The sequence below is a fragment of the Heptranchias perlo genome, chromosome 19 (assembly GCF_035084215.1).
Source record: "Heptranchias perlo isolate sHepPer1 chromosome 19, sHepPer1.hap1, whole genome shotgun sequence".
Classification (NCBI taxonomy): domain Eukaryota; kingdom Metazoa; phylum Chordata; class Chondrichthyes; order Hexanchiformes; family Hexanchidae; genus Heptranchias; species Heptranchias perlo.
The window spans coordinates 21,435,720-21,448,030 of NC_090343.1; the positions used below are offsets into that span (position 1 = coordinate 21,435,720).

At 42.9% G+C, this 12,311-nt stretch overlaps 1 protein-coding gene across 5 annotated transcripts in view; it reads right to left on the minus strand.

Moving 5' to 3' along the window:
- Positions 1-12,311, minus strand: part of LOC137335222 (protein LKAAEAR1-like) — a 31,726-nt gene that overhangs the window by 7,605 nt on the left and 11,810 nt on the right. The window contains exon 2 of one of the 5 annotated variants that reach the window (XM_068000460.1): positions 3,420-3,528. The exons of 3 other annotated variants lie outside the window; for them this stretch is intronic. The gene's annotated coding sequence lies outside the window, so the exon portion shown is untranslated. One more of the 5 variants, XM_068000462.1, reaches the window with a different exon arrangement.

A 12,311-nucleotide genomic window follows, 5' to 3' on the forward strand; every position in this document is an offset into this window, starting at 1 on the left:
ATGTGGGGTTAGGTGAGAACTACAGGACAACATCTTTGTACCCTTGTTGGCTGGATGACCGACAGAGAGTTATGGACAGGCAGTGCAAGAACACTTTGGTATGCTTAGACCGACACTGTTACATCAAATGTAAAGAATCTTACAACACCAGGTTATAGTCCAACAATTTTATTTGAAAATCACAAGCTTTCGGAGGCTTTCTCCTTCATCAGGTGAATGTGGGAATCCTTGAACGTTTCACATTTATATTCAGAGAACAATACCTGGTGATTACAGATAATCTTTCCAACTGTCCGTTGTCAAGGCAATCAAAGTGTTCAGACAGAGAGGTGTTACCTACAGGACCACCGAATATACAAACGGCCAGAACACAAGACTGAGAGAGAGAGGGAGAAACATCCGAAAGGAAGAGAAAGACAGAGAATGACCCGTTTAATTAAAAAGATAACTTTTATTCGCTGGTGGGGTTACGTGTAGCGTGACATGAACCTAAGATCCTGGTTGAGGCCGTCCTCATGGGTGCAGAACTTGGCTATCAATTTCTGCTCGACGATTTTGCGTTGTCGTGTGTCTCGAAGGCCACCTTGGAGAACGCTTACCCGAAGATCGGTGGCTGAATGTCCTTGACTGCTGAAGTGTTCCCCGACTGGGAGGGAACCCTCCTGTCTGGCGATTGTTGCGCGGTGTCTGTTCATCCGTTGTCGCAGTATCTGCATGGTCTCGCCAATGTACCATGCTCCGGGGCATCCTTTCCTGCAACGTATGAGGTAGACAACGTTGGCCGAGTCACCGCAACATCGTCATCAAACCAGCGGACAAAGGAGGAGCCATCGTCATACAGAACAGAACGGACTATTGTAAAGAAGCATACCGACAACTGGACAACCAGGAACACTACAGACGGTTACCCGCAGATCCGACCAAAGAACACACCCACCAGCTCAACAAACTGATCAAGACCTTCGATCCAGACCTTCAAAGCATCCTACGCGCTCTCATCCCACGTACTCCCCACGTGGGAGACTTCTAATGCCTCCCAAAGATACACAAAGCCAACACACCTGGACGTCCTATTGTATCAGGCAACAGAACCCTGTGTGAGAACCTCTCTGGATAGGTCGAGGGCATCCTGAAACCCATCGTACAGGGAACCCCCAGCTTCTGTCGCGACACTACAGACTTCCTACAAAAACTCAGTACCCACGGACCAGTTGAACCAGGAACACTTCTCACCACGATGGACGTCTCGGCACTCTACACCAGTATCCCCCACAACGATGGCATTGCTGCAACAGCATCAATACTCAACACCAACAACAGCCAATCTCTAGACACCATCCTACAACTCATCCGCTTCATCCTGGATCACAATGTCTTCACCTTCGATAACCAGTTCTTTACCCAAACACACGGAACAGCCATGGGGACCAAATTCGCACCCCAATATGCCAACATTTTCATGCACAAGTTCGAGCTGGACTTCTTCACTGCACAGGACCTCCAACCAACGCTATACACCAGATACATCGACAACATTTTCTTTCTATGGACCCACGACGAAGAATCACTGAAGAGACTACACGATAACATCAACAAGTTCCACCCCACCATCAAGCTCACCATGGACTACTCCTCAGAATCGGTTTCTTTCTTGGACACACGAATCTCCATCAAAGACGGGCACCTCAGCACCTCAATCTACCGCAAGCCCACGGACAATCTCACGATGCTCCACTTTTCCAGCTTCCACCCTAACCACGTCAAAGAGGCCATCCCCTATGGACAGGCCCTGCGAATACACAGGATCTGCTCAGACGAGGAGGAACGCGATGGACACCTACAGACGCTGAAAGACGCCCTCGTAAGAACGGGATATGACGCTCGACTCGTCGATCGACAGTTCCGACGGGCCACAGCGAAAAATCGCGTAGACCTCCTCAGAAGACTAACACGGGACGCAACCAACAGAGTACCCTTCGTCGTCCAGTACTTCCCCGGAGCGGAGAAACTACGCCATGTTCTCCGCAGCATGTCATCGATGACGACGAACACCTCGCTAAGGCCAACCCCACACCTCCACTACTCGCCTTCAAACAGCCACCCAACCTCAAACAGACCATCGTTCGCAGCAAATTACCCAGCTTTCAGGAGAACAGCGTCCACGACACCACACAACCCTGCCACGGCAACCTCTGCAAGACATGCCAGATCATCAACACAGATACCACCATCACACGAGAGGACACCACCCACCAGGTACACGGTTCATACCCCTGTGACTCGGCCAACGTTGTCTACCTCATACGTTGCAGGAAAGGATGCCCCGGAGCATGGTACATTGGCGAGACCATGCAGACACTGCGACAACGGATGAACGGATACCGCGCCACAATCGCCAGACAGGAGGGTTCCCTCCCAGTCGGGGAACACTTCAGCAGTCAAGGACATTCAGCCACCGATCTTCGGGTAAGCATTCTCCAAGGCAGCCTTCGAGACACACGACAACGCAAAATCGTCGAGCAGAAATTGATAGCCAAGTTCCGCACCCATGAGGACGGCCTCAACCAGGATCTTGGGTTCATGTCACGCTACACGTAACCCCACCAGCAAATAAAAGTTATCTGTTTTTAATTAAACGGGTCATTCTCTGTCTTTCTCTTCCTTTTGGATGTTTCTCCCTCTCTCTCTCTGTTTTGTGTTCTGGCCGTTTGTATATTCGGTGGTCCTGTAGGTAACACCTCTCTGTCTGAACACTTTGATTGCCTTGACAACGGGCAGTTGGAAAGATTATCTGTAATCACCAGGTATTGTTCTCTGAATATAAATGCGAAACGTTCAAGGATTCCCACATTCACCTGATGAAGGAGAAAGCCTCCGAAAGCTTGTGATTTTCAAATAAAATTGTTGGACTATAACCTGCTGTTGTAAGATTCTTTACATTTGTCAACCCCAGTCCATCACCGGCATCTCCACATCATGTTACATCAAAGGCAGCCTTGAAGCAGCATGTGAAGTACTCACCATGCAGTTGCAGATGTCCAGTGCTAATTTTTATGTTAGCATATTCTCTTTGTTAAACATTTTTTACGTATATAAATGTAATTATAATGAGTATATGTTCCTTGCAATTATCATGCCAGAATAGTTCAAATAATGATAAGATAGGCACTGGCGTTTGGATAAGGAGCTTGGAGAAGCAGCCCAGTAGGCAGTAAAGAAACATCTGCCACTTACCTGCAAAGTCTTCAGCCTACCGCTGGGATCTTGGCAGATGCTTCAGTTAGTGGGGATCCCGGGCCACGTGCTTCTGCCAGGTTTCATCAGGTGCCCCTACTTTGGGACAGGAACACCTTTCCCGCCTCATTTACATTGTTAACACTCGGCCTGCACCTACTATAGGGGCAGGCCCAATGACATACCATAAGGAAGCCCCAGAAAATCCAGGCCGAATGCAAAGGGGGTGGAAATCTGTTGTAACAGGTCTCTGTTCTTTAATTCTTTTCACTGAACCTCAGGAATGCCAATTTCCTAAGTGCAGAGAAGAGGAACATCCATCCTAAGATTTATAATCGCATAGAAGCAAAAGAATACAGCAAGATCCTGATAGTAAAAGGAACTACTAAAGATGATTTAAACTGCCTGCACAGCAATGTACACAACATCTGAAATAAAACAGGGGAACTGGAGGCAATAATCCAAAGCGAGGAACCAGATGTAGTAGGAATAACTGAAACATGGCTACATAAAGAACAGGACTGGCAACTAAATATTGCAGGTTATAACTTAATCAGAAAGGATAGGGAAGGAAGAAGAGGGAGGGGGTGGAGTAGCTGTACTAATTAGAGATAACATAATGGCAGTAGAAAAATAGGACATAGCTAACAGAAGGGTAGAAATAGAATCCACATGGATTGAAATAAAAAATAAGAAGGGATCGATCACGCTAATAGGGATATACTGCAGACCACGTAATAGTGGAAAGGAGGTAGAGAAAGAAATATGTAAGCAAATATACGAAATGAGTAAAGGACAAAGAACAATAATCATGGGAGAGTTTAACTATCCCCAAATAAACTGGCAAGAAGAGGTAGGTAAAGGGATACAGGGAGTAGAGTTTTTACAATGTGCGCAGGACTCATTTCTCACCCAGTATGTAAAAAGCCCAACAAGAGAGGAAGCACTGCTGGATCTAATAATGGGAAATGAACCAGAACAGATAAGAGAATCCAGGCAATAGTGATCACAACATAATAAGGTTTAAGATAAAGATTGAGATGGACATAAGTAAGATAAAGACCAAAATAATACGTTGGAAAAAAGCTGATTTTGAGGGGATGAGAATGGAACCAAGAAAAATAAACTGGAAAAATGTACTGACAAACAACAAAATAGAACAGCAGTGAGAAACATTTAAAACGGTGATCAATAGAGTCCAGGAGAAATATATCCCACCATAAAGAAGTAATGACACACCATGGATGAATAAAGAAATAAGGGCAAAATTGAAACTAAAGAAAAAGGCATACACTAAGTACATAGACAACAAAGGAGGATGACAAAAGGGAATATGAAAAGGTTAGGAAAAAAGTTTTTTAAAAATTAGGAAGGCAAATAGAAACCACAATATTAAATTATCAAGGAATATCAAAAAAAAGTAAAGTATTCGACAGACACATAAATAACAGAAGAAAAATCAGGATAGGGATAGGGCTACTAAGGGATATACATGATAAACTCAACAGGCAATGACAGCAAAATTGCAGAAATATTACTTTGCTTCAGTATTTACCAGGAAGACTAATATGGTGAGCGTGATATTAGAAGAGATCAAAAAAGATGGAAAGACATTTAAAAGGAAAGGGGGGATAATTGCTAAACTAATCAAACGCAGAGAGTACAAAACCCCAGGTCTGGATGGATTGCATCCGTGCATACTAAAAGAAGTTAGGGAAGAGATAGCAGAGGCACTATTACATGTATATAAAATTTATTAGAAAAGGGAATAGTGCCAGAGGACTGGCGGACAGCTAATGTGATTCCTATATTTAAAAAGGGAGATAGAACAAGTCCAAGGAACTATAGGCCAATTAGCTTAATGTTGATAGTAGGAAACGTAATGGAATCTATACTCAAAGATGTAATAGAGAAACATCTAGAAAATGAAAATGTAATAAAGAATAGTCACCATGGATTTTAAAAGGGAAGGTCATGCTTGACCAACCTGAGTGAACTCTTTGAAGAAGTAACAGAAAAGGTAGACAAGAGCAATGTAGTAGATGTAGTATATTTGGAGTTTCAAAAGGCCTTCGATAAAGTACTACCTAGTGGACTCATGACAAAGGTCAGAGCATGTAGAGTCAAGGGACAAGTAGCAGAATGGATAGCAAGCTGGCTACAAAACAGAAAACAGAGAGTAGGGGTTAAAGGTAGTTACTCAGACTGGCAAAAGGTGGGAAGTGTATTCCACAAGGATTGGTGCTGGGGCCACTGTTATTTACCAGGTACATAAATGATTTGGACTTGAGAATCGGAAGTACAATTTCAAAATTTGAGGACAACTCCAAATTGGGGGGTATAGTTAATACCGAGAAGGACTGCAACAAAATACAGGAAGACATTAATAAACTTGCAGAATAGGCATGTAATTGGCAAATGAATTTCAATATAGATAAATGTGATGTGGTACATTTTGGTAGGAATAATAAGGAGGCCAGGTGCTTCTTGGAAAATAAGATTCTAAATGAGGTAGAGGGATTTAGGGGTACAGATACACAAATCACTAAAAGTAGCAATGCAGGTTAATGAGACTATAAAAAAAGCAAACCAAGCACTGGGGTTCATTGCTAGCAGGATGGAATTGAAAAGCAGAGAAGTTATGCTGAACTTGTACAGAACCATAGACCACACTTGGTGTACTGTGAACAGTTCTGGTCTCCACACTAGAAAAAGGATATTGAGGCACTGGAGAAGGTGCAAAAATGATTTAATGGGATGATACCAGAAATTAGAGATTATACCTAGCAGGAAAGATTGACTAGGCTGGGGTTCTTTTCTCTAGAAAAGGGAAGACTGAGGTGTGACCTGATAGGGGACTTTAAAATTATGAAAGGGTTCGATAAGGTAGTCGGAGAGAAGATGTTTCCACTTGTGGGGGAGACCAGAACTAGGGGCCATAAATATAAGTCACTAACAAATCCAATAGGGAATTTAGGAGAAACTTCTTCACCCAGAGAGTGGTAAGAATGTGGAACTCGCTACCACAAGGAGTAGTCGAAGCGACTGGCATAGATGCATTTAAGGGGAAACTAGATAAACACATGAGGGAGAAGGGAATAGAAGAATATGTTGATGGGGTTAGATGAAGAAGGGTGGGAGGATGCTCATGTGGAGCATAAACACCGGCATGGACCTGTTGGACTGAATGGCCTGTTTCTGTGCTGTACATTCTTTGTAATTCCTTATAATTCTTTGTAGTACCAATGCTTATGAAACAACAGTGTCAATTACTTCACATGAATTTAAAGATATCTTCTTCAGAGCTCATTTCTTACAAAGAGTCCACTAAATTGCAAGCTTTGTGGAGGACACCGAATTTTTTAGACTTCCAGGTATGATGTTTGTATGTGGGTGTGGTGATGTTCCTGCCTTCTGCTACGGAGCCTAGCCATGATGGAATCACAATCACAATCAAAGCTGAACTGAAACTATGATGAAAAGACTGCTGTATAAATCTCAGATCAAGAGGCCTCTGAATAAAGAGCTGTCAATCAAACAAGAAGTTATGGAGCATCTTGAGCAAAGAGTCACCTGACAAGCAAATATTCACAACTCATCCAGGTGTCACATCATTATTAATTCTTTGACAAGCTGTAATAAAATTAGCCCTAAGACAAGATTTCTGAATCTCGTCTGACTGAAAATCTAAGACCTTGGCCTGCACTCTGCAACCTCTCCTCCTCCCTGGCTCTCCATTTTGTGACCAGCAGAGCAAAACAGCTTCCATCTTTACACTAGTTGGTTCAAAAGCAACCACATTATCCTATCTACCTATAATGTATTAAAACTCTTGTCTATGGCAAACACTCCAAGTCCACATTACCTTTACTTTCTGTGTCATGATTATTGAGTAATTTGTTTATAACAACATATATAACGCAAAAGTTGTATGTCAACTGTTTGCTTCAACATTTATAATGGGAAACCTTTACTGGTCATGCTTTAGTTTCAGATCTCTGGATAATAGCTGGCATTGTGGTGCAAGGCTGTAGTTACAGGCCTCTGTCACTAGTAAACAATTTTACAACACCAAGTTATAGTCCAACAATTTTATTTGAAATTCACAAGCTTTCGGAGGCTTCCTCCTTCCTCAGGTGAATGTGGAAATGAAATCCTCGAACCCTTCGCATTTATAAATCATAGAACAATACCTGGTGATTACAGATAGTCTTTCCAACTGCCCGTTGCCAAGGCAATCACTAGATGGTGCTTTGGTATGAATCACTCAGCTACATCCACCATTTTGGTTTTTCTTCTGGTTTTGGTTTTTTTTCCCTTTTCTTGGGTATTGTGGATTTTCCATCCAGGAACCTCCTCCCCCCTCACCATTTGTAACACTCCCACTGCCTGACATTTGCAACTGCTTGATTTCAGGCCTCAGTCTACACAATCCCTACTCACCCCATGTGGCCTGGGCCTGAGTCTAGTGCCCACACCTACTTGCCTGACCTGTTTCTGCCCCGATTGGCGTGGTAGCTGTCTCCCGCAGCAGTTGTTATCTTTGTTAGAATTTGGTTGGGCTGCGAGCCTATTACCCTGGGAGTTGCAAGCCCTGTCCCTACATCATGACCTGTGGCCCCTGATTCCATCGTGCCCCACATCCCTACACCCATCTCCCTGGGAGCTTTCCACCACTGAACTGTAATACAAGAATTTTTTACGAACACAAACTCACTGGCCTTGAAAGTCCTTGGGATCCTATCCTATGCTGAGATTCTGCCTGCCAGTGCACTCCTGTACTGACCCCGCTGGAGTTTGCAGGGTCAGTGGGAGGGCCGCTAAGTGGCATGGGGCAGGTGGATGCTAATGCCACTGCAAGTACATCTCTAGTGCCTGCCTGTCCCATGCAGCTAGAAAATTTGCTGCCTGCCTGTCATTGGGACACCTCTCCACCTCCGCCCCCCCCCAGCCATATCCCCTTTCGTTCCCCGTTTTATGAGTGCTGCGCAAGACATTTCTTTTTTTTAAAAATTGCTTTTCTTCAAGGAGCCAGGCTACTTACTAAGCCTAGATCCTCTGATGAGGCCCACTCCGCTTACTTGGAGGCCAGTATCCCTCATCTCAATCGGCATACCAGCCATCAGTGTTATGCTGTGTCCCGAATGAGACAGGGAAGCAGGAACTCCTAACACAGTGAGTCCCTGAGTACCAGTTTCACTCCCGATGACATTTGCTTTGTAAGTGGGGGGAGGGCACAGTTTACAAGGTAGACCAGAAAATTCCAGAAATGGTAAAGACCTAGTGTAACCAGGCCCCTGCTGTTTTCCCGTGGGTTTCAACGGTGTCCCCATGGAGTTATGGCGGGAGACAGGTGGAAACGCCATGGATTTTCAGGGTGATATATTTACTATATATAAACATATAGTATTCATTGTTTAAATGCATTACCAAACTAATAGCTTCTATGTTTTGCCCAAATACTAAAGAGGCATCAAGTCTTTTCAACTTACTTTTCACATTAGTATAGGTAGTGTAACGCATTTACGCAATCATGCGAATGACAAAACAGCATATCCTCTGACTCATTATGAGCAACACCACAGGAGATCTACTAGCAATAGGCCAGAATTTGCTGTTGAAATAACAGAGAGGCTGATGGCGCTCGCTGTTATTTATGCGCAAATGCTACATCAACTTCAGGCGAGGGGCAGATGTGCGGTTAAATATGGAAATCCAAAGTTGCTGTCCAAGATGTGATGCTCCACCGTTAGCTTTGCAAAAACAGCATTTGGCTGTCTGCCTCATCATTGAAATGCATTGAACGGTGTGAAGTTGCTGTATTTGCACGGTGGATACGAACTAAACTTGCCCATTTCAGTCTAAGTTCCCTTTTAATGATGTGATAAGTTAATTACTGCCAGTCAACCTCTCTGGCATGGAAAATTAACTATTACAAGTGTGGAGTCTCATTCCTTCAGGTTTTAATTGTTGATGGAGTTTTTAAAAATGTAAAATTTAAAAAAAAATTACTTTACCTTTCTGTCTTTTTTTCTATCTCAATCTAATCTTTCTTTCCCTGTCTTTATTTCTCTTTCTGTACCTGATTTGACATTGAATTCACCCACTCTAATTTACACTTCCTTCTCAGTCCTTGCACTGTTAATTTCACAATCCTTCAATCTGATTGGTTAAGGAGATACACAGTTGCTTGTCCTGTTTACTCGGGTCCCAGATGCCCTGTTTCCCTCGCTGCAACGTTATCAGCTCGCACTTTCAGCAGCTTGTCACGCAAAAAAATTAAAAACCTAAACGTGCAAAGGTAGATGCCGTTAGATGCCCTGCCACAGCAAATTATGGCCCATTGTGTTAGAAATCTTGCGGCTGTGTACACTTCCTGATTTCACAGTTATTTAATTTGTCATGATTTGGTCAGCCTGGTGTAATGACTGGGTATAACAATTTTGTCGTACGGGATAATGTCTAAGGTATAACAACCTCAGGTAACACCTGGTTATTTTAATTTTCAAAGTTAAGTGTTAGCTTGGCTCAGTTGGTAGCACTCTGTCCTCTGAGTCAGAAGATTGTGAATTCAAGTCACACTCCAGACTTCAAAACAAAACCAAGGCAGCTACTTCAGTGCAGTACTGAGGGAGTGCTGCACTGTCAGAGATGCTATCTTTCAGAGGAGATGTTAAACTGAAACCCCCTCTGCTAGCTCAGGTGGACATAGGAAGTTCTCCCAATGTCCTGGCCAATATTTTTCCTTCAATCAACAACACCAAATATAGATTATCTGGTCACTCATGTATTTGATCCTTATGGGCCATTACTGAGTTCAAATTGGCTGCTGCATTTGCCGACGTAACAACAGTAACTGTATGTCAAAAGAAACTATTAACTGTAAAGCACTTTGGTATCTCCTGAGAAGTGATAAGATGCTATATAAATGCAAGTTCTTTCTTTTTTTTCTTAAAATGCTTAAATACTTAACTGCAATGTGAGGCTCCCAACAGTAAGTGGTGCTGTTGTTCTCTGCTCTCCATCTCCTAGTTGACCTGACACCTGTGCTGGCCTCGACATGCACCTTTCTTCAGAGCCTTGCTGCTCAGCCTTGATCCCTGCCCTACTCTGTTGCTCTTCCTCACTCCACCTTTTTTTTTACATTTTTCACTCTCCCTGAGCGAGGTTTATTTGACCTAGGTCTCCTGTTCTCTCTGGAACCACCTGCCTACCTCCTCAGAGCTCCAGTGTCTCTTGCCCCTCTTCCATAGGCCCCATTAGCTATCCAACACCTTCCTACTGCCTGACCTGGTTAGCCCTGGCCTCTGCTCCTACCCTCCACATGAACCACTCCTATGCTTGCTGATCTTCTTTGGCTGCTTTCTGGGCATTTAATTTTCCTTTTGGCCGTTCCAGCCTGCTCATCCCAGCCATTTCAGAGGAGACACAAAGAGAGATGGGGATAGAACAGACAAGTTGGTAGAGGCAAAGAGGGACACAGAGATGGAGAGAGAGAAAAAGAGGTGAAAGAGATGGGGAGAGATTGCTAGCGAGAGATGGAAAGGAGAGTTCTAGGGAGCAATGGGGTGGGAGAGATTGTTAGAGAAATGGTGAAAGAATTTGCTGAAGAGAGTTGGAAGGAAGAGTTTTCTAGAGAGATGGTAGGGATGAGATTTCTAGAGAAAGAGTTTGTTGAAGAGGGATGAGGAGAGAGAAATTCGGGATAGTTTGGGGAGAGATCAGGGAAGGAAAGACAGATATCTGGGAGAGAGAGATCAGGCAATCAGGAGAGAGTGATATTGGGGATGGGGCCAGAAATCAAGGGAAAGAGTGGGGCAAAGAGAGAGATTGGGAAGGGAAAAGGAGAAATATTGGGGGGGGAGATCAGAGCACGAGATATCAGGGGCAAAGAGAGAAAGAGAAATTGGATGAGAGTAACTCCACAACCCATTTCCCAATACTCCCACCTCCCTAAACTGTCTCCACAACTTTCAGATCCCATAAACCCATTGTTTTTCTTTTACGCCATTCACCACTCCCTCTTACCACCTATCGTGTCATCCTATACAGGATAAAATGTTGTCTTTAGTGTGCCTGGAGCAATGGTTTGCACTCTAGGAACACATATTGGAATTTTGCCTCACAATTTTCTGTCCGTTAATTTCAATCGATGGAAAATCGGAACCTGTGAATCAGGCTTCTGCCAACATGCACTTCCAGCTCACAAAACTCTGTGCCAGGAGCACTAAAGACAAAAATTTAAACTATGGATTTATGTATTGTACTATTCAGAGTATTTGCAATATTATACCGTGTAACAAAAGTACAAATCTAACTTAAAAAATTGAAGGAAAAAAGGGATAAGAGTATGATTTAAAAAGTAAGGCATCAGGGAAATCATGTTTTTTAATCTTGGCTATTGTACATTAAAAATAATTTAAAAAAAGAAAATGACGTTGACAAATTCAGCTCCTTTCAATAGCTTGAGAATACAATAAATGTGTCACAAACCCATCTATTTTCCTGTTGTGTGTTGTAAAACATTTTATCTGCTGCTTATCAACTTGCACTAGATATTCAGTAAGGCTTGTGCTTGCTGACTTTTGCAACCGGCAGCCTCTGATAAACTTGCAAAAAATAATAGGGTAGAGTTTTTGCTTTGGTTGCAATCGGGAAATTGTGCTAAAATGCATTTGAAATTGCACTGGTTAAGTTAGGCTTCAAGTTTCCACTAAAATTCATTTGCATAATCACAAATGTAAAATCTTCCATGAACCAGTGCAATCGGGCAGCATAATAGGACATAATCGTTTTTTTTCCCCCCATTAAAAAGTATTCCATGATGTATTTAAGAGTGGTAACCTGGTATAGTTTTATTAATACAGCTGAAAATGGGTTTATCTGCAAAAATAAACATTTTAATAAGGATGTCCAGTCCTCCACCTGTGAGTTACCTGATTTAAAAACACTGAAAATGACTTTAAAAAAAACTAAACTGATCCATTTAGCAGTTTCAATGGTGTACACTAGTCAGTTTCTTAGTAAATTAAATATTTTTTGATATGAATAAACTTTTAAAATGTGACTACTAGTGC